Consider the following 25,064-nt stretch of genomic DNA (forward strand, 5'->3'; position numbering starts at 1 on the left):
AACATCAAAGGTGCTGAGACACATCATCATGAGGCGAATGTCATGGAAGGAACACTCACTTGACAAAGGAAGATGGCAAACAAAGGCAAACATCAACCCCCTCATGACACTTGATCAACAGTGCATGTACAACAAGACACAAGATATGCTAGATTCCAAGTAAACAATGCATGATGGCACTTTATCTCAGTGCGTTTGCATAATTATAAGCTACAATGATAAGAAGACTGGAAATAGAAATGAGAATAAAAAACAGAGACACCCTACTCAGAAAAGAGATCCCAGGACCTGAAACAACCACAATATCCACCAGAGTGCTGAAAAGCAAAAAACTGAATAAAATATGCATGGAGAAGAATCTGGAAAAAAAAACTCATATTTCTGGAAAGTACACAGAACACGCTTTCCGAAAATATTTTTTTTTTGAAAAACGAAGGTCGGATGCTCATTCTACGTCTCCCGGAGTGCAAAAAAGAGACCTCACTTTGATTGAAAAAAACACAGTCAAACAGCAAAATTGGAAAAAATTTCCAACACCATGAGGTCAGCCTCGGAACCAGCTTTCCGACGCCTATTCGTTCTCGAAAAAACGACTCCGTTTGCCCATTCTAGGGCCCTGGAAGTGCAAAAAAGAAGCCCAACTTTGACTGATAAAAAACATAGTCAAACAGCAGATCCAAGAAAAAAATCCACCACCACGAGGTCCGTCTCGGAGTCACCTTTCCAACGCCTATTCGTACGCCAAAATCCGACTCTGGATGCATGATCTAGGCCCAAAAAACCAACCCCCTCTCAAAAGGACTAGAGAGGAGGGACTGGTTGTGCTCCGGGCGGAGGTGGTGCTCGGGCCGGGCGGAGGTGGCGCGGCTTGGAGGAGCGGAGCGCGCCCGAGCGGAGGTGGCGCGCCGACGGGTACCGGAGCGGCATCGGAGATCTCTGCCGAAGCGGTGGGCGGCCGGCGTCGAAAACTATCGGAGCGGCGGTCGGCGGTGTCTGTGGGGCCGGCCTGACAGGTCTGGACAGCGCCGGACTGTCAGGTGCGGTACCCTAAAAGGTAAGTTTTAAAAAACTTTTTTTAATGTTTTTTTTTTTGTTTTGATTGATTTTTTATTTTTTTTGAAATTTTTTTTTTGAAAAATCAAAACAATTCGGCCTGCATGCCGTAAAAAGGCTTCTTTTTTTTTTAAATTTTTTTTCGATTTGCGTGCCAGGGTCGTACAGCCTGGCTTGGAGAAAAAAATTGCTCCCAGAGGCTCAGGAACCAAAATAGGTCAAATTTTATATGACCATAGGGGTTTTCGGGCCTTCTGAGCACGATGGTGAGGTCTGTTTAGGCCCAAAGTGCTCAGAAAAAAAGCTCAACCCCTAGGTACATAAAAAAATTCCTAAAACCCTAGATCTGCTTCCAAAGCCAAAAATCTCAAAACAAGAACAGGTAGTTGCAGATCCCGCTCTGATACCATATAGGAGTTGAGAAAATACAACACCATAGGAGCCTGAAGATCTTCTACAAGCCGAATAACTTGTTACAAGGAGAAGCAATGAAGCAAAATCTGAAGAACATACAAAACACAGAGAATATGCTCAAAAAGAGAGAGCTCAATATTCACAAAAATATGTAATGTGATTCTTACAATGAAAAGAAAGAACTCAACCTTTAATAGGTCAAGAAACCCTAAAAAGGGAAAACCTAGGTTTGCACATAATAATTAATTAAAATAATTAATTATATGCACCTAAAGTTAGCTTAAATGTAAAAGAGATAAAGGGAACTTAAATAATTAAACAAGGAATGTTTAATTAATCAAGTAAATACCTGAATACTCTAACAAAAGGTTCTCCAATTTCTTGGATTGGTTTGTTAGGGTTGTGCCCACCTTGATTGTTTTTTTAGGACTTTAATATTGATAACGATGCCTTCTTAGATATATCCAAACCCTCATTTAAGGATTTTACAAATGGATCACACAATTTATCTTTAATGAAATGTACCATTATTTTATGTCCTTATGAAATTCTTTCCTCGATTTTAGGTGGTGGAAAATGAAGTGGGTCCTTAGATTTTTTATGTATAGAAAGGTCCTTTAATCCTAAAGATGACATGGATTTCATTGTATTTTTATTTAAAATTTATTAAGGTAGGAAAGTATTTGGTGTGAGCGAATCTAATGTTTTCTGTTTGGACAAAAATTGACCACTAAATTATGGGATATATTTAACATGTAATAATAAATTACAAAGAAACAACCCTATCTAAATTTTGATGATATTTTCAAAAACAAAAGTTTAAAAATAAATTTAAAAAATGCAACCTATAGATCAAATTAATGAAAATTTTGACTAAACTTTGACCAATAAATTAAAGGGGCTATTTTATGTCTAAAATTAAATACAAAGACTTGACCCTACCTATTTTTTTATAAGCTTTCTCTAAATATAAATTTAAAAAAAATTTAAAAATTATGGCCTATAGAGTAGTGTAGACACCTATTTCTTTCTCCTTGATTAAATGAACTTTATATTTGTTTAATTATCATCCATCTAGCTATTAATTAAATTCACATTTAATTAATTTATCATCCATTTTCCAACTATTAATTAAATTGATATTTAATCAATTCATCCCCTTCTTCTATTAATTAAATAAATTATTCATTTTATTTGATTTAATTCACCTAGCCAAATTCAAACTTTTAATTAAATAAATCATATTTATTTAATTAAATCCCCATTTCAAATTTAATTAAATACCCTTCACACGTTTAAATAGATCAATATTTATTTAAAATTCCATTCAATGCAAGTTGCACCATAAATTGAAATAAATGAATTTTATTGGAATTAAAATCTTAAAAATCCCTCCCACTTGCATTCTCCTACAAATCCACTTGCATGCCTAACCCTTCTTCTAGATTCTTCTAAGCCATTCTAATTAGCCTAAACCCCCTCCTAAGCATTTTCACATTCCTAAACTGAGGATTAGGAAGGAGTCACTTCTCAAACCATTAAAGGTTTTCTCCCTTCCACAAGTTAACCTCTAAAGTCTTCCTAAGCCTTTAAGGCAAACTCACCTTTGACCCCTGGTTGGAGACTTTTTCTCTAACTTAACCATTCATCTAACCCCCAAGTCTCTTCAATCATTCATTGCTCTGACTATGGTTATCCTTTAACTCTTGCACAAGAGTTTATCCCTTGGATAAAAGCTTTATCCACTAACCTAACCCGAACCAAATCCCCTAGGGTAACCATCATGTCTCTTCGGGCATTTAATATATTTTCTCTCTCTTCTCAAACCTTCTCATGTTGACACTTGTCAACATGGGACTGGTTTGAAAGTGTCACGGATTGAGGATCATGCAATCCTAGCCCTTGTTAAGATAATTCAATCTTAACCATCCAATTGCCCATTTCTTCTATAAATAGGACTCAACCTTTCATTATCAGGGGTCACCAAGTTTCAACCTTAGAATCTAGATTTTGTCTCTCTTTGCCTCTATCATAAACTTAAGCATTTAGAAGCATTGTTATCATTAACATATATATCATGTTAGCATAGTATTTCATTAGCATAGCATAAAATCCACATCATAACAAGCTTTGTTATAATCCATATAGATCTTAGTTACATTAGCATATAGATCATTATCAACTCATCACTCGTTCTTTAGGTTATCATTCTAAAGGTCAATTGCTCAATGATCTGAGAGCAACCATGACTTGAAGAATCCTTGGAGATAGAGGACAATGGAACTTCTTGGAAGGATTGCTTTATTTAACTTGTTTTATTTATTAGATCATTTACATATAATGTTTCATTGGTATGTTCTCTATTTTGTTGTTAATTGACTGGCACCACCTTTCAGGCATACATTTTTGGCGCCCACTGCGGGGCTCTCCTACGATTTTAACTTTTTATTGCAAGTTTTCATGTAGGGTTTTCTAGCGCATTTTGCATAACTTCTGGTAATTTTGACAGCTCTTCTGGCGCATTTGATAGCTCTTCTTGTGCATTTGACAACTCTTTTGGCACATTTAATAGTTTCTCTAGTGCTCTGAACATTTTTGTTAGCGTTTTTAGTCAATATTGTAGTGCATGTAACGATTCTCTTGGCGCATTTACAGTATGTTTAAGTGCTTTTGTCTGGGACTAAAAAGCTAAAATTTGTAACCAAAGATGAGGAATTTAGGCTTGTAAGCCCACAATCTCGACTAATATTTCAAAAGGGTTTTGCAGGTGTTAATGTTTCTTGCAAGTCTAGTGGAGTTAGATTAGGTTTTTGCTTTACTTTTTCAAGTTTTCATCTTACATAGGGTAAAAATAATTCACACTTTCTTTTCTTTCAAAGGGTAAAAAGAACTCATACATCAATTTTGCAAGGTAAATATAACTTCATCTTTTATTTGGTGCTTTAAAAAGGATCTCACTTATTTTCTTATAGAAGGTTAAAAAGAACAACAAAACGAACCTTTCCATTTTTGGAAGCAACTCACATTATCCTTGGGTGCAAATTAAAAAGAACAAGACAAATTTTATTTTTGTTACAAAGGGATAAAAAAAGACAAGCCACATTTCATTTTGCAAAGTAACAAAGAACAAGCCATCTTTTCCAAATTTCAGGTTCTTGTTTTTCTTGCAAGGGTTTTCAAAATTCTCGAGTTCATTTGTTGCAATTGTTGGCTTAAGAGAACACTTCATTTTTCTATCTTGGATTAAAAAAAGAAGAAGAAGAACAAAATATTTGTTGGAACAACATTTCTAAATAGCAAATGGATCATATTGCAATTATGGGATAAGAAGAACCAAAATTGTCTACCGTGCTTCAAAAGTGCTAGGTATATGCTCTCCCCTTAAATTGGGTGATCAAAAAGCCGAACTCACTCTTTGTTTTCTTTCCTTTATTGCAATTAGGATACAACCTTTAGCAAGCATGCCCTCCCGAAAATCCCATAATGTCGGTGAGAGGGGAACGACCTAAGTAGGGAATGGCTAACGCCAAGTATTCCAACCCACTATAATCAAATGTGGATTGTAATGAAAATCAAATCCAACGGTAGTGTTCATTGATAGCCTTCCCCCAGTATCCTTGAGATACGTAAAGCCTTTGTTCTAAAGGTTTGGAATCCTCTTAAGGGAGTTTATCATTGACGCATCAAACATAGCCCTTATTATGAAATCTAAGTATAGAGGCCAAGATGAGTCAATTATCCAAACATTTATAATATCATAGTGCAAGGGTGGGGAAGAATCGGCTCCCAATACACTCGCCATACATCTCCCAAGAAAATGATCCAATTGAGGAGCAATTCTTTTTGGTTCAATTTCTGGAAAAAGGCAAAAAAATGGGTGCACCCTCAGGTGTGACAAGGTTGTTTGAGTTGAAGGAGTATCACGATGTGGGCTATGATATTATGAATGACCTTTTTTGACAAATAGAAGAGTCTGATTGGCTTGTATTCAATTGTTCAAACCTATGAAAAATAATGGGGATTTGAAAAGATCCTAAGAAGATACACTTGATGTTTAAATTATAGACAAATTTGCTACGGTGTTCATAAATGCTTACTATGTTCTGGTCAGAAATCACAAAAACATCCTGCTAAAAAAATCAGAAAAATCAACCAAAAACTTGGAAAATCTAGAAAACTTTGTAGACTGGCACATTTGATCATTTTTCTAGCACATATGATCCTTATTGTAGCACATTCAATCATCATTCTAGTGCATACAACATCTTTGATAGCGCATATGACATTTTTAGTAGCTCATTCAATAAATCTTTTATCGCATTTACTCTAGCGCATTTGAGACAAAGGGAATTTCCTGACGGTTTCTGCAAAATCCAAAATTTATTTTGGACACCCTTTTCAACCTTCTTTTAGGTCATATTGTCATAGACAAGCTTTCTTGAGCAAAAACAAACTGTATTTCAACAAGTGATTTGATTACACCTTTCAACAACACACGAATCAAATACCTACATTATTTACTCAAGTTAGTCAAATCAATTAAGTTTCTATATCATGATAATCATCCCCACTCAAGAAACTTCATTAATCATTTGATGCACCTAGTCATATCAATAGGAAAACATCGAACCTCCTATTTTGACTTTGTAAACTTGAATCAATCAAACAAGTTTTTGGCAATCAAAACATCATTTCAAAACAAGCCACCAATTTGACACACTTGTATGACCATTTCTCGTCTCTCGAAAATGAAGAAGCTTATTCAAAAGGCAATCTTAAAGAGAAGAAGATTTCTTTACAAAAACCGTGAACTCTCGTCAAAACATCGCACATTCGTACACCAATTTTGTGATTATCTACGCGGTTGTGGAAATGAGTTTGACAAGGAATCTTTAAAAACACCTCTGAACAAAGATCCACATTATCACAACATCCCAATAGAAGTGGGAAAATTTCCTTGTCCTATCTATCTTAGCAACAAATCACCTACTGAGTTATTCAAAACCCGTCAACAACAGTCAAAATTAGATCACTCACATGCTCGTACTAGCTAGAGCTCAGAAACAAAAACTCAAAGAGAAGGAAATAGAACGATAATCAATCATGGCAAGAAGAGAGGAAAATCCATTTTATATGTATCAAGATCTCCAAATAGAAGACATAAACGATGAACTAATTCAAGAGGCTCAACAAGATCCCAAATTTCAAAAATTTATGGAAAAACTTCTAGAAACTGACCCAGAAAAATACTTTTTTGATGTTGGCAAGTCAAGGGCCAAACTACCCATTGATTTCAATCTAAGAAAACTAAAAGGAACTCTTAGTAGACCAGAAGTTGAGGCAATCCATAATGATTATAATTCTTTGAATGCATTAATGCAACAAATCCAGGCCCTTCAACAACAAATGCAAGACATGCAAAGGGGAACGACAAGGAGATATACCTTGGAAGACATTTGCCCCTATCTATTTGATCAGAACTTGAACATGATACTATTTCCACCAAATTGTGAAATTCCAAGATATGATAAACACAATGGCAAAATTGACCTGAAAGACCATGTGAGGGAATTTTGCACCATGAGTTTGGAATTTGCACATAACGAGACTTAATGAGATTATTTCCAAGAAGTCTAGGTGGACAAACCATGGAATGGTTCTCAAAACTCCCACCAAGTATTAGGACATTCAACGAGATGGTAGACAAATTTATATCTCAATACTCATACAGTATTCAACAAGAAGTCACCATGCTTGACCTATGCAATACAAAAAAGAAAAATGGTGAAACATTCCTTGCCTTCTTATAAAGATGGCGATGATTATTTGCTAGGTATCCTTGTCCCGTGCCTAAGAAAGAAAAAATGGATATTTTCATTGATACACTGAATAGTGAAATGAGCTATAGACTCCAATTGCAATATTCACCAAGTTTTGAAAAGCTAATAAAAAATGGTCTCGAGATTGAAGAAGCCTTAGTTAAAAGAGGAGAGTTAAAATTATCTAAAGAAGGCACAAAATTTTCCAACAATCATAACAACACCAACATCCGTATACACCTAAAAATGATCTAAAGATAATTAATTAAATAAGCAATTATTTAATTAATCCCTCTCCCCAATTTAATTAAATTCATTAGCAATTTGATTAAATCCTCCCTTTCATCTACTTATTAATAAATCTAAGGATTTATTTAATAGGTTCATTTCAATTGTCCCTTTGATTAATTAATTAATCCCTCCCCATTTAAATTCAATTCTTATAATCCTCTAATTAATTAAAACAAATCAATTTATGAGTTGTTGAGAATTAATTAGTCTTTTCCTATTATTTGAATTTTTAAATTCAAATTACCCACATGCCTCCTAACTTCTAACCACCTAACCTAACCATCCCTCTAACCTATCCCATTCCACCTAACCTTGGGTTTAACCAACCTTATCCTATCTTGCACATTCTAACCTCCTTATCCTAACCTCCTATGGTGTGGATATTTTCTTCTTGAGACACATGACACTTTGGCCACGTGTCTCCTCTCTTGGACACTTGCCCTGTTATGAGCAAGGCTCCTTGACACTTGTCACCACAGAGATGACAAGTGTCTCTTCCTCCAACCTCTTCTTCAACCTCCTCCAATTTCACCCTTCATATCTTCAGACTCAATCTTGACCGTTGATTCCTGCCACCTCACCCCTAGCCTTGGAAATCCTATAAATATCCCCCATTTTGGAGAACAAATGATCCCATCTCATTTCATCTTATGCATTGTTACTATAGGCATATATCCATTCTAGTATATCATTTGAGCATTGTTATTAGGCAATTGCATCTTAGATTTATTTTAATTTGATCATTTCCTAGCATAATTGTTGAATCATGTAGCTTAATCAATCTCTTTTCTATCTTAATTGCATCGTCATCGTAGCTTAATCATGCATATCATTATCTTAATTAGTCTCTTGGATCAATCTAGCATAGTCAATCTCATATCATTATCATTTCAAATCCTTCGTCTACGTGTAGTCAAGTCACTGGGATTGCTTATCCAGATCTGAGAGCAAATCCATACTCGCATCTCTTAAGAGGTGATAGGTCGCTTTGTCATGGTTTTATCTTTCTTTTGCTTAGGATTTGTTAAACATGCTTGTAATGATCTATTCAGTGTTTTGTGTTGTAGCTGCAGGTATCACACTTCATAGAGCATGACATTTTGGCACCCACCGTGGGATCAAAAATCTCATTTTAGCCTCTCAAGCATCATCAAATCTTCGTTTATGGCTGGGTCTGAATCAGAATCTCATACAAGCCCCTTTTTAGTCTCATACGAGCTCCTTTATGCACTGAAATGATAATTCTTCATGACTCGTACGAGCTTTTAAGGAGACTAAATTGTCGTACAAGCTCAATTTTGCACTCGTACGAGCTTTTAAGGAGACTAAATTGTCGTACAAGCTCAATTTTGCACTCGTACGGTTAGGTAAATTGTGTCGTACGAAATTTTGCTTCTGTATTTTCAAAGAAGTTTGCATTTTAGGGTTTTCATGCTTCAATTTGATTATTACTAATGCTAACCCTGGTCTATTTGTGAGTTTTTCAGCAGCCTAACTGGTTTTTGCAGGACGATTGTCGAAGATTACGCTTGTCAAAGCTTCATTTCACCAAAACACATCATGACTACTAATGCATCTATTTTGTAGGTTGCTTAGGAGGACTCAACTAAACTCTATGTCTTCTTTAAATTTTCTAGGCACACTTGTTTTTGCTAATGGAAATGAACAATCATGTTTTATGTGTTTTGATGATAGGCGAGTATGCTCTCACCTTTCTTAGGTGATTAGAAAGCTAAACTCATCTTTTGCTTTCATTAGTGCATTTCTTTAGCGGGCCTACCCTCTTGAGGAGCTAATAACTCTTAGCCATTAAGGTCGGTGAGAGGGGAACGACCTAAGTGGGAACAACTAACACCAAGTAATCCAACCCACTATAAAATAAACATGATTTGATGAAAATCAAGTCGACGACAGTGCTCAGGAATAGCTCTTCTCTGTACCTTTAGGTATATCAAACCTTGGTTTTCAAGGTTGGGAGACCTCTTAATTGAGTTTATACCCCGACGCGCCGAATGGATCCCTTACTAGTTCCAAATTAAATTAGAAGCTACCTAATTCACGTCCGAAAGGGTGATAATCTTTGTGCAAGAGAGATAGTAACTCTCCCAAGACACTTACCATATTGTGCCCCCATTAACATTTGGAGTCGGATAATACGACATTGAGAATCCATTGCACGAGACTCAGTGGTCGTATTCTAATTAGCTATTGGGTGTATACCTAAGCTTGCAAGCAAAGGTTTTCTCTCTCAGCCAACTTCCTTAGGTAGTGTAATGTGTTTGAGGTCACTTATCATATCGTGTGTTTGCTGTGTATTCATCCCTGAAACAAAAAAATCAGACATTTAAAACTAGAAAACATAAGCAAAACATCAAGCTTCAATGATCAAAAATCTATCCAAGCAACACTTTTTACCTTTGTTCTGTCTTGAGTCTTATGAGTTTTTGTTTTGTCATACAAGCCTTCTTGTTTGTCATATGGTTCAATAAGTTTTGTCATACGAGCCTTTTGGTTTATCATTTTGCTCAGTATGTTTTGTCGTACGAGTTCTCTGGTTTGTCGTTTTGCTCAGTATGTTTTGTTGTACGAGTTCTCTGGTTTATTGTTTTGATCAGTAAGTTTTGTCGTACCAGGTCTCTGGTTTATCGTTTTGCTCAGTGGGAATTATCGTACGAGCTTGTGCTTTGTCATATGAGATTCTTGATTTGTCATATGGGTCTGAATGTATTGTCATTTGAAGCTGCTTAAACTGTTGTACGAATTTATGTCTTTGTTGGTCCAGAGTTGTCTTCTTGCACATCTTTTTCAGGACTATCATATTTGCTTGGTCAGTTTAAAGTGATCATAAACACCCGTTATCTGTCATTTTATGCTTGGATTGTCTTATTAGTTTACTTGGTCAAGTTATCATTTGTCAAATCAGATTATAAAGCTAAAAACCTCAAGATTTTCAAGTACTCACCCCCAACAAGTTCAAGATCTAAACATCTCAAAGTGCATCATCATCCTCTTTGATAAACTGATCACTCAAAACATAGTTTCTCATCAGGATCTATCATCCTTTATCACGAAACTACAATGCTTGGTCAGAATAATCTTGTCCCACATCGTAGGATATATCGTTCCTACTGGACTTGGTTTTTATCAAATCATCATCATTGCACTCCAAAACCAAAGATCGAAAAACTTGCAAACTTTTAAACACTTGAATCATGTTTTCTTGTCATATCACTCTATCATGTTTACATTGACAGTTGATCACTTATCAAAACTACTTTTAGACAATTGAACCCCTTAAATGGAAATCAAAACATTTGAAATAGCTGAAGATCATAGAAACATGGAACACCAAAGCAAAATACAAGTAACAAGACAATATATCAGAGAAATCAAACAAGTCCAAAATCAAAATCCAACTATGTCAAAATCTCACAAGGATTCAAATACATCTCCAAAGAAAGGTGGTTCTTTTATGCAACTCTTAAAGATATCCCTAAAGGATTTGGCTGAGAAAGATCAAAATCGTGCACCTATGTCTAGCAATGGCTCATCGCTCCATAAGAAAGTTGACTCTCCAAAGGCATCTATTCCTACACCTCTTGAAACTTTACAAGAACCTTACATAGCATCATCACCAAACAATACACCCAAAGATGAAGTTCCCCAAGGGATATCCATGATTGCCATCAAACCTATTTCAGAGGATATTATTCAAAGCTCATCTCCTTCATATCCAAGCATTGATTCCTTGCAACATCCCTATAATGGTCCCCTGCAAATTGAAGTCCTCCTTCATAGAACACTCGTTAAACGTGTCCTAATAGATGGACGAGCTAGCTTAAAAATTTGTTCTTTAAGTCTTGTCTGTGCTCTAGGCTATTCAAAAGATGCAGTTAATCCCCGGAAAAATATCACCATTAAAGCCTATGACAAAGAAGAGTGTTCCTCTAAAGGAATTATGGTATTACCCATCAGAGTGGAGCCTTTATAGAAAGACACAACATGCCAAGTTCTAGACTTGGACTTATCATACAACATACTCTTGGGAAGACCATGGATACATGACATACAAGTTGTTCCATCAACATATCATCAATGCCTGAAATTTCCATACAATGGGCAGGAAATCACAATATCAATAGACTCAAATCCATTGCAGTGTTGTAGTAATCTCAAACCAGTTCAAGAGGTCATAGTTTCACATAACAGAGAGGCAGCATCTTCAAGCACACAATCCAAAGAACAATCATTTGCATCAATTTAGTCAAACATGGAGAATCAAATGCAACTAAGAGATCGAGGGAATGAAGAATATTTTCTATCATGGAAAAACAAACAAGAGTAACTTGAAATTGAAAGGGAAGAAGCAGATGTAGATGTCGATATAGTTCATGTGTATGCAGGGCAAACGTTAGGAACTAGCCTACTTGAATCAGAATCACATTCGGCTGACTTGGACTTAACCAAGGACGATCAAGAGCTTCTTGTACAAGTTCATTATGATGAGAGTATCGTTCTAGACATGGAAATACACATTGAAAGCTCTGACATCTCTATCATGACCCCTAATATCTTTGACATAATTCAACACGAGGATCCTTTATCCTTAATCCCTCATGAACCTATGGACTGGGAAAATGAAGGACATACTTCCATTGATACCTTACTGAATGACCAGGCCATATTCTTATATCTTAATGAAATCAAACCCGCAACAACTTTCACCAGGGATTCCGCTAACGTATCTTCAAGTTAAGTGGGTGTTAAACCTCCTAGTCGTAAAAGTGAAAATCAAGGAAACAATATCAGGTATAATGTTGAAAACCATTTATTGAAAACATTAGATCCGGAAAAAGTAAAAAGAAAGGACGCATCTAATGGTTAAAACCTCCTTGAGGTGCCAGAAGATGGGAGATTTGACACATTACCTGAGCACTATCAAGAAAGGTCATCAATTTTGATCGAACCAACAGAGGCAGTTAACATTGGGACAACAGAGCAACCAAAGATCCTACATCCAACAACTTCTCTATCAAAACTAGCAAGGTAACAATATTTGGAACCCTTCAAAGGATGGCAAATCAATTTTACCTAGTCATATACAAACATTCTAGGGTTCGATCCAGATCTTATAATACATCACCCAAATATCAGTCTAGGAGAAAGCATCAATAATGGAGCACAACATGGATTAGGAGCAAGTATTCTATTCATCACACCACAAGGTCATACAATTCCAATAGCATACAAATTAAGATTTCCATGCACCAACAATACAACATAATATGAAGCTTTTGTTATAGGTATCAAAGTGGCTATAGAATGGAACATTACACAACTTTAAGTCTTTGGAGACTCTCAGCTCGTCATCAATCAAATCAATGATGATTATCAAACAAAGGACGAAAAGTTGATGCCTTATAAAAAGATGGTTGATGATATCAAGAATTACTTTGTAGAAATAACTTTTAAGTACATTCCAAGGAATGACAACAAAGCAGCAAATATCATGGCTACACTTGCTTCTCTATTTCAGACACAGGAAAATCAACATCGTTATGAATTCCTGGTGGAAGAGTTGTTTTACCCTGCTCATAATTGTCCCGATTCCCAAACTATTTGTCACCTTGTTGGGCATGATTCCTCCCATTATGGCCAAACTTACACATACCTGAAAGATAATATCCTCCCTCCTGACTTATCGAAAAATCAAAAAAGAAATTTTATTCTCCAATCCTCCCATTATACTCTTGTTGTGGATACCCTGTTTAAACGAGGTCTAGACGGTACTCTTTTAAGATGTTTCGAACAAGAAGAATATGAGAAGGCCTTACAAGAAGTCCATAATGACATTTGTGGCACTCATTCAAGTGGTCTTACCCTTTCGAAAAAACTCATACGCTTGGGCTATTATTGGCCGACTATGGAACGAGATTCTTTTTAGATAGCTAGAACATGCAAACAATGTCAAATCCATGGGAATTTGATTCATGCACCAGCACAAGAACTTCATGCTTTGTCAACATCTTGGCCTTTTTGTTAATGGGGTCTTGATCTAGCAGGAAAGATAAATCCTTCTTCATCTAATGGTCACAAATTCATCCTTGTAGTTATAGGATATTTCACGAAATGGATTGAGGCAATACCTCTCACAAATATCACAAAAAAACAAATTGCTACATTTATCTTGAACTACATCATCTGTCACTATGGAATACCCATGACCATTATCACTGATAATGGGCGACCGTTCAAGAATTGGGATGTCCAAGAACTATGTGAGAAATTCAAGATCCAACACAGATTTTCTACACCCTAATATCCACAAGGGAATGGGCAAGCAAAAGCATCAAACAAAACTATTGTGAAAATCCTCAAAAAGATAGTGAATGATGCTAGAAGAGATTGGCATATTTAACTAAACCCTACTCTATGGGCCTACCGTACTAGTATCTGCACACCAACAGGTGCCACACCTTTCTCTCTTGTTTATGGATCATAAGCAATACTGCCAATAGAAGTAGAGATACCTTCTCTATGAGTATCATTTAAAGGTCTCATCCCATATGAAGAACAACAAGTATCTAAATTACAAGAGTTAGAATTAATCCATGAATGAAGACAAAATGCCTTTGATCATTTAAAGGTATATTAGCAAAGAACGTGTTGAAGTTATAATCACAGGGTCAAACCACGAGTCTTTCAAGTTGGAGAACTAGTACTAAAGGAAAATCCACGCACACAGTTAGATCGAGAAAAGAAAGGAAAGTTTGAACCAAACTGGTTAGGTCCATTTGTGGTCACAACAGTATTTGGGTCAGGAGCATATCAACTATCAACACAGGATGAAGATCAACTCGAAGAACCTATCAATAACATGCATCTAAAGAAATTTTATGTCTGAAAAAGCAAAAAAATAAAAAATAGTGAAAAAGCAGAAAAATCCAAAAACAAAAAAGCAAGAAAATCCCAAAAAAGTGAAAAAGAAGAAAATAAAAAAAATTCAAATATGAGAAAAAGTGCAATAAAAACAGATGGTGAAAACTTGGCAAATAGGGGCTATTTGTCAGCTAGCTCTTCCATTTATTAGTTCATGCATCCTTCCGCTTGCATTCATTTTTCATCCAACGTTGTTCATATCCATAATAAGGCCTTGTACATACGTAGGCATCCCAGGTGGCTTCTTGCCATGGTTTGGATCATTGGGTGTATCACAATGAATTTGTTTCTAGGCTTGGGGCAAAATCCTGCACCTAGCTGGGGGCAAAATTTTTGATCATTTTGAGCTTAATCAAACATGGAGAACAACAGTTAGACAACCCTTATTAAGCAAAAAATTAGACATATCCAACATTGAACACGAGATCAAATTATCAACCATCAAACTATCACAAATTCAGTCTAAACAAATCACACACTTTTAAATGGATGATATCTTTTGGATAATGATTTTAACATGATTGTTCAACTTTTCTATCTTGATTTTCACTATCATAATTTCTGAGTGACTCCAGAATGTATTTGACTAGAGGAACAAGGAAGGAACATGATATTTTTCTTGTCTGTTGTCTATAAACTAATCATTAATATGTGCAAATTTGCCTCAGGACATGATCATCAGAGTATCATCGAAGACATTTCCAATTTGCATATTGAAATGGTTAATACTACCTTCTTTACGCAAGCAACACTCAGGTCATCTCGGTTCAATTATACCTTGATGATTGTGCTGACTTGTGATATCAAAATCTAGGAAAGCAGTGCTTAGGTCATCATGGTTTAATTATACCATTGATGTTTGCACTCACTTCCCGCATTTCAAAAATCTCAATGATGACAAAACGCAATAACCCAATGACTAGTCCGATTGTAGCTTTGCATTTAGCTTGCATTTCATTCTTGCATGGGATCCTGCATGCTCATTTTATCCAAGGTTAAATCTATTGCAGGAATCATCAAGGTATCATCACAAGTGTATACACAATCAGACTGATGACTCATCTCTCTCCAGATATTGTTGACCCAGCGAAAATCTTATGCTACCCTCTCAACATAACCAACATCAACATATTTGAATCTTCTTGCAACTTGATATCAACAAACTGTCAATTCTTTATCTAATCAACCTTATCAATTATATCAATCGATCGCATCTAAATCGATCTTATCATGTCTTATACAGGATGTATCTTTCCTAAAACCAGACATTCTGATCATGTCTTATATAGGATATATCGTTCCTAAAACCAGACACTTTGATCATCTTTGTCTTGTACAAGAGATGTCATTCCTAAAACCAGACTGAATCTCGATCTTATTAATCTAACTAATCAAGCTTTATCAATAATCAAGAACCACCACAGTTGCAGAAATCAAATCATTTCTAATCGGGATATCAATTTCGTAAAAAATCACAAAACTCCAAAGGTCAATTATCTCAATTAATCTCCTGAGGGGGCATCATCATACCGCATTTTATCAATCAATAACTAGGGCATCCTATCGAACCAATATCATCATCAAAACAAGATTATTCTTTGAATCAACGCTTCATCACACCTCACTTCAAAGAGGGGCAAAATGTATAAACCTAAAAATGGTGTGAAGATAATTAATTAAATAAGCAAATATTTAATTAATCCTCCTCCCCAATTTAATTAAATTCATTAGCAATTTGATTAAATCCTCCCTTTCATCTACTTATTAATAAATCTAAGGATTTATTTAATAGCTTCATTTCAATTGTCCCTTTGATTGATTAATTCAAATTAATTAATCCCTCCCCATTTAAATTCAATTCTTCCAATCCTTTGATTAATTAAAACAGATCAATTTATGAGTTGTTGAGAATTAATTAGTCTTTTCCTATTATTTGAATTTTTAAATTCAAATTAACCACATGCCTCCTAACTTCTAACCACCTAACCTAACCATCCCTCTAACCTAACCCATTCCACCTAACCTTGGGTTTAACCAACCTTATCCTATCTCGCACATTCTAACCTCCTTATCCTAACCTACTACGGTGTGGAAATTTTCTTCTTGATACACATGGCACTTTGGCCACGTGTCTCCTCTCTTGGACACTTGCCCTTTTACGAGGAAGGCTCCTTGACACTTGTCACCACAGAGATGACAAGTGTCTCTTCCTCCAACCTCTTCTTCAACCTCCTCCAATTTCACCCTTGATATCTTCAAACTCAATCTTGACCGTTGATTCCTGCCACCTTACCCCTGGCCTTGGTAATCCTATAAATATCCCCCATTTTGGAGCACAAAGGATCCCATCGTATTTCATCTTATGTATTGTTACTATAGGCATATATCCATTCTAGCATATCATTTGAGCATTGTTATCAGGCAATTTCATCTTAGATTTAGTTTAATTTGATCATTTCCTAGCATAATTGTTGAATCATGTAGCTTAATCAATCTCTTTTCTAGCTTAATTGCATCATCATCATAGCTTAATCATGCATATCATTAGCTTAATTAGTCTCTTGGATCAATCTAGCCTAATCAATCTCATATCATTATCATTTCAAATCCTTCGTCTAGGTGTAGTCAAGTCATTGGGATTGCTTATCCAGATCTAAGAGAAAATCCATAATCGTATCTCTTAGGAGGTGATAGGTCGCTTTGTCGAGGTTTTATCTTTCTTTTTCTTAGGATTTGTTAACCATGCTTGTAGTGATCTATTAAGTGTTTTGTGTTGCAGCTGTAGGTATCACACTTCACAAAGCACGACAACAACAATGAAAATCCAAATTCTAGACAAGAAACAAGAATATTGTCAATGATGGTGTGGTTGGCGCACATACACTCAAACCAAAGCAACCAATCTTGAACTTATCAGGAACTACACCCTCAAATAATCCAAATAATGCCAAATCCAAACCAGTACTTGCGCCATATCGACGAAAATTCACGCCTTTGGGGTAGTCACTTGAATCGACATTCAAAGAGCTCCTCGCAAACAAGCTCATAACATTACCAGATACTCAAGATTTTGAACCAAAATTCAAACCATCATGGTGGAATGACACACATTATTGTGAGTTTCATAGAAGCAAAGGTCATAGAACTAATAATTTCCAAAGATTAAAATGTTTAGTCCAAGACTTGCTCGATAGAGGTAACATAACTGTGGACTGACATAAAACAAATGATGATCATGGAGCATTTAAAGATCCTCTTCCTAATTATGAAAAGGGAGAACCATATTCATCAAATGAAAAAGGGAAGAAAGTGAATTACATCTATGATGATGTTATCCATCACATTTCCACATCAGATAATCAAATCAATATCATTAAAATCAAGGATAAACAAGAATACAAACCGATAAATGTGACCACACGAGCACAATCTAAGTATGTATTAAAAGGAAACACATATAAAACATCTACTATCCCTTCAAACCAATACAAATTGGTAGATCAATTACAAATAACGCCAACACAAATATCCATATTAGAACTCCTTAAAATCTCGTCTGCACGTAAGGATATTCTAGAAATAACCCTAGTGGATACCATGATACTGAACAATTTGGATGTTGATTGATTCCAAGCCATGGTGGGGCATTTAACCACGCCTCACAATCTATCATTTTTAGAAAATGATGACATCTCCTTGAGTCATCCACATAACACTCCACTCCACGTTGAAGTATTAATCAATAAACATTGGGTCAAATGTGTATTAATGGATGGAGGAGTTGGTTTAAATATTTGTACTTTAAAACTTATCCATACATCTGGCTTCTTAGAAATTGCTATAGATCCTAAGAAAAAGATAACCATCAAAGCTTATGATGACAAAGAAAGATCTTTAAAGGGATTAGTGGTATTGCCTATTCAAGTGGGACCAATTCAAAAGGACACAATTTGCCAAGTCTTGGACATGGACTTGACCTATAACATACTCTTGGGTTGACCATTGATACATGAAATGCAGGTAGTACCATCTACCTACCACCAATGTATGAAATTCCCTTACAATGGACAAGAAATCTCAATTTCAGTATATTCTAATCCATTCCGGTATTGCAATAACCTCAAGGAAGTTCAAGATGTCCTGGTACCACACAAAAAAGAAGCTCTTGCTTCCACTTCATCAAGAAGTGAAACACAACTCAAGGTTTTATCAATAGATTTTGAGAAAAAGATACAATTGAAAGATAAAGTATGGGATAATACTCTTTTGAACATTCTCTATGTCTATCAAAACCACCAGTTTCACCAAGATCTCATGGACAACCATCAACATCTAAGCAACAATCTTCAAAACTTATCAAGCTCTTTGATGGTACACTTCTCAAAGGAGGCACTCTAACAGATGAATCTGATGATAAAGATATTATAAACTGGCTATACAAGGATGAAGAAGACACCAAAGAAGCAACTTTAAATATCAGAGTACAAACAAAGCAATATGGTAAAGGGTTCAAAATCATGCAAAACATGGGATATGATGGTCATGGTCCTATTGGTAAAAGAAAACAAGGTATTCTATAACCCATACAACTTCCTACTCAAAATGCTAAAGATAAATCAGGACTAGTCTTTGGTCAGGACATTCCAATTTGCAGACAAGAAGAAGAAATAATGCACAAACAACATGAAGAAGCAACTCGAAAGAAACAAAACAAGGAAACGGTCCGAAAACAACAAGCAAAAGAAGAAGTTTGTAAACAACAGGAAGAGGAATATGAGAAAAAACAAGAAGAACTTTTCATCAAGAAGGAGGAAGCTACTCAAAATCTTTATGAACGTATGCATAAATTGCAAGCTAGCTCTGAAACAGACTCAAATGAGTGGGAATGGGATTCACTTGAATAAATATCTTGTGATGAGAAAGACATTGATATCATCCAGACCTATGCACCTATACTCTACAAAGTACAAATCTCAAGGTCTAGACCATTTGAATTTGGATCACAATATATCAATGACTCTATTGAGGATGATCAAATTCAGAAGTAGATAGACGATTTTGAGGAGAGTACTATTATAGACCTTGACTTTGCTATCACAAGTCTTGACAACATTTTCATCATGAACCTTACAGCCTTAGATCTCAACCCACCAGATGACTCCTTACCATTGGTACATCCCGAACTCATTGACTGGGAACAAAACAAACCTCTTAATAGACCCTTCTTCCCCTATGATGATGCTATTATAAACTACCTTTGTTTAGTCAATCCAGAAACATGTTCCACTAGTGAATCTCATAACGAAGCTTATAACGAAGGAGTGCCAAGTCTCTTAGTAGCAAAATGAATAAAGCAAAAAATCAATCTAATGGTGAAAGCCATTCAATGACAGTATTAGATCATAAAACGGTAAAAAGAAAGGGCGTATCCAATGGTGAAAACTTCTATGAGGCACTGAAGGATGAGAGACTTGACACTCTTCCAAAGAATTATCAGGAAAGATCATCGATATTGATTGAACCAACTCAATCAATCAACATTGGTACTGAAGAAGCAACAAAGACCATATACTTGGTCGAATCATTGACAGAACAAGAATGACCTGATTTCACCAAGTTCTTCAAAGAAAATCAAATCAATTTTGCTTGGTCATATGCTGATATGCCAGGGATAGATCCAAATTTGATCATGAACCACTTATCCATAGCTCCCAGAGCTAAGCCAGTAAAGCAAAAGCTGAGAAAGATGAACCCACATCTAGCACTTCTAGTTAAAGCAAAATTGAAAAAACTACTAGATGTAGGATTCATCGCCCAATTGACTATGCAGAGTGGACTTCCAACATTGTACTAGTATCAAAACCAAACAAAAACATCAAAATATGCACAAATTTTAGAGACCTCAATAAAGCTTGTCCGAAGGATGACTTTCCTTTACCCAATATAGACACAACTGTGGATTTAACAATAGGACACGTCATGTTATCACTCGTGGATGGTTTCTCAGGTTACAATCAAATCAAAACAACACCTGAAGACTAGGACAAAATAACTTTTACATGCCCATGGGGTACCTATTGTTGGAATGTCATGCCTTTCAGATTGAAAAATGCAAGAATGACCATAATCTTCCATGACATGATGCACACTTTCATGGAGGACTATGTAGATGACTTACTGGAAAAATCATTCACAAGGGAAGGACATCTAGAGATTTTGGATAAAATCTTTCAGTGGTTGGAAAAATTCAATGTAAGGCTCAATTCAAAGAAGTGTGTATTCAGAGTCACATCAGGAAAACTCCAAGGCTATATAGTATCAACAAAGGGCATCAAGGTAGATCCATCAAAGGTAAAATCAATCATGGAGATACCACCTCCTAAAAATATCAGTCAACTAAGATCACTACAAGGAAGGTTGCAATCCATCAGAAGGTTCATCTCACAACTGGCCTACAAATGTATACCCTTCACTCATTTGCTACATAAGAATGTTCCTTTCATGTGGGAGGTAAAATGTGAAGATGCCTTTGATCAGTTGAAACAATATCTGATGAATCCAGTTGTATTGGTGCTAGAAAAAACCACTTCTCCTATACATCTCAACAACCAAGGTCTCCTTGGGAGCTCTGCTAGCACAAGAAGATTCAACAAGCAAAGAAAGAGTTGTTTACTACATCAGTAGAACATTGACTGATTATGAGCTTAACTACACATTCATTGAAAATGCTTGTTTGGTTGTGGTGTTTGCATCTCAAAATTTTCGACACTATATGTTGACCCACACAATCAAGCTTATAGCAAAGATAGATCCATTGAAATATCTACTCAGTAGGGCCACTTTAACATGTAGACTAGCAAAGTGGGTAATGATATTGAGTGAGTTTTGATATTCAATATATTGACAAAAGAGCCATCAAAGGCCAAGCAATAGTTGATCAGTTAGCTGAAGCACCATTACAACATAATCAACCAATGCATATTGAATTCATGGATACAGATGTCCTAGCAGTTACAACACAACCATGGGTATTATACTTTGATGGATCCTACACCCAACATGTATCAGGTGCTGGAATCCTATTTTTCACTCCTTGAGGACACACAATCCACAAGTCCTATAATTTGATGTTCCCTTTCACGAGCAACATAGTTGAATATGAAGCCCTAGTCACTGGCATCAAATTAGTCGTAGAATGGAAGATCACAAAGTTACAAGTCTGTGGGGACTCTCAGCTGGTCATCAATCAAGTCAATGATGACTATCAGTCAAAGGATGACAAGTTGATGCCATACAAAAGAATGGTGGATGATTTTAAGAAGTACTTTGTTGAGATCAAGTTTGAACAAATTTCAAGACTCGACAGCAAAGTTGCAGATGCCATGGCAACCATCACCTCTCTCCGAAAAATACCAGACTCATTATGAATTCTTGGTGGAAAAATTGTTTTCCCCAGCCTACGACAATCCCAATTCCCAAGTCATATGCCACCTAGTTGGTTCTAAATCTCCAACCTATGGGAAAATCTACACATATCTAAAATACAATACCCTTCCACCTAATCTATCCAAAACTAAAAATGAAACCTTATCTGTCAAGCAGCCCGATACACCCTAACAGTTGATACGCTTTATCGACAAGGTCTTGATGGTACTCTCCTTAGGTGTCTTGAAAGCAATGAATCTGAAATGACCTTACAAGAGGTTCATGAAGGTATTTGTGGTACTCATTCAAGTGGTCCTACTTTAATCAAGAAACTTCTCAGAATGAGATACTATTGGCCAAACATGGAAAATGAATCCTATATATTTTCTAGAAAGTGCTAGAAATGCCAAATTCATGGAAATCTTATACATGCACCAACGCAGGAGCTGCAACCATTCACAACATCATGGTTGTTATGTCAATTGGGACTCGACCTCATGGATAATATCCATTCCTCCTCCTCAAATGGACACAAGTTCATAATCTCAGCCACTGAGTATTTCAAAAAGTGGATTGAATTTGTTCCATTAACCACCATTACCAACAAGCAAATATCCTCATTCATAGTAAACTACATTATCTGTCAGCATGACATTCCTATTTCCATTATCATTGACAATGGTAGACCCTTCAAGAACCAAAATGTGTGAGAACTTTGCAAAAGATTTCATATCCAACATCGCTTTTCCACACCTTATTATCCTTAAGGGTATGGCCAAGCAGAGGCTTCAAACAAAACCATCCTGAAAATCCTAAAACAAACTATGAACAATGCGAGCCGTGATTGACATGTCCAGTTAAACCTTGCCTCGTGGGCATACCAAACTAGCATCCGCACACCTACCGAAGCCACACAATATGCACTTGTATATGGATCTGAATTCATCTTGCCCATTGAGGCCGAGCTACCTTCACTCAAAGTATCATTGAAAGGACTCATCCCAGATAAGGAATACTGGGTATCCAGATTACAAGAATTGGAGTTTGTAGATGAGCGTCTTCAACATGCTTTTGATCATCTAAAAGCATATCAACAAGAATGTCCAGAAGCTATAACCACAAAGTGAAGCCAAGAATATTTCAGGTCAGTGACTTGGTACTAAAAGAAAATCCTCACAATCAATAGGATCGAGAAAAGAAGGGAAAATTTGAACCAAACTGGCTAGATTTGTTCATCGTCATATCAACATATGGATATGGGGCATATCAAATATCTATATCAAAAGGGGACTTGTTTGACGAACCTATCAACAACATCCATCTCAAAAATTTCTATACCTGATTCATCCAATGAACAGAAAAAAAAATATAAATAAATAAATAAAGGTGCAATAAAAGCATGTAGTGAAAACCTAGAAACAGGCGCTATTTGTGATTGATTGACTCTTCTATCTATTAGTACACATATCATATATGCACTTTTCCCTATCATTAATAAGAAGTCTTGTATACACCTCGAGTGTTGCAATAATATCTCACCGTGGCTTGGTGATCATCGTATATATCCATAATAAAAAGTTGTGTCTAGATTGGGGGCAAAATCATGAACTCAGTGGGGGCAATTCACTTTGAGCTTAAAGTTAGGTGACCAAACAATGAGACATGTGCATCAAACAAGGATCACAAAAATCAATAGTGAAAATTGAAACCAAATTCCCAAACATCACAGGTAGAATCCAAAGCAAAACCAAACCAAAATCCATTAGCAAGATGTTTTTATCTAACAAGTAGCATAAATAAGCATGAATGTTCATATGTGGTAGTTTGATTTGTGTTATCATATTTCCTGAGTGACTCAAGGATGTCTTTAAACTAGAGAAGCAAGGAAGGAGTTTGATATTTTTCTTTGTCTACTGTCTGTGAGTGAATCCTTAATACTATGCAAACTTGTTGCAAGACGTGATCGGTAACGCATCATCGAGGATATTTCAGATTTGTATAGGACAAAGGTTAACTCTTGCTTGTTTTATGCAAACAAAACTCAAGTCATCTTGGTTCAATTATACCTCGACGCTTGTGTCATTTTGCAATATCAAAATCCATGTAATTTGTACTCAGGTCATCATGGTTCCATTATACTATCGATGTGTGTATTAACTTCCAACATTTTAAACGCTCAATGATGATAAAAAGGGGCACAAACAATTGATCGACAAAATGACAACATTGCATAATTAGGCTTGCATGGATACAATAGATCATCATTATCGTATTCGCATTTAGTTGCATTCATTATCATCATCGCATTTAGTTGCATTCATTATCATCATTGCATTTAGTTGCATTCATTATCATCATTATCATCATTGCATTTAGTGGCATTAATTATCATCGTTTACATCATTATCATATCATTTAGATTGCATTTCAAAAATGATCATGTGCATTTCATCCATATCATTCTAAAATCTAGTAACATGTATATTCATCCATACCATTTTTTAACTAAAATCATTTACATTCATTCACATCATTTAGGTACATTTTCATATAATCATCATCCTGATTCATAATATTAGTACAAAAAGATCATTCCATCCCTCCATACATTACATCATATAAGCATACATCACATCATAATAAATAAATACATCATTTTATAAATATCAATCCATAGTATCATAAAAAATTATCATAGACATTTCATCAGTACATCCATATACATCAACATCATCATACATAAATTTATTGCATCCACAACATCATTTATCATTTACAATTACCATCATCATCATAATCATTGTGTTTAGTTACACACAATCATACATAAACATAGGCATAAATAAACACATCCTCGTGATACATGCATAATCATCATATAAACACATCACAATAAAATCATGTAGGTCACATCATCATAAAATCACTCACCACATAGAAATCACATGCATTCACAAGCAGTGACAATATAGGCATCTATAGCATATAGAACAAAAATTAAATTCATTCATCACATGTATAAGCATCATCACATGTAAAAACATCACATCATCAAGCATGAGTACAACATAAGGATCCAAAGAAAAATCGCAACTACATTTCATAAAATCATTAAAACAAATC

This window comes from Cryptomeria japonica, chromosome 10 (genome assembly GCF_030272615.1).
Source record: "Cryptomeria japonica chromosome 10, Sugi_1.0, whole genome shotgun sequence".
Taxonomy (NCBI): domain Eukaryota; kingdom Viridiplantae; phylum Streptophyta; class Pinopsida; order Cupressales; family Cupressaceae; genus Cryptomeria; species Cryptomeria japonica.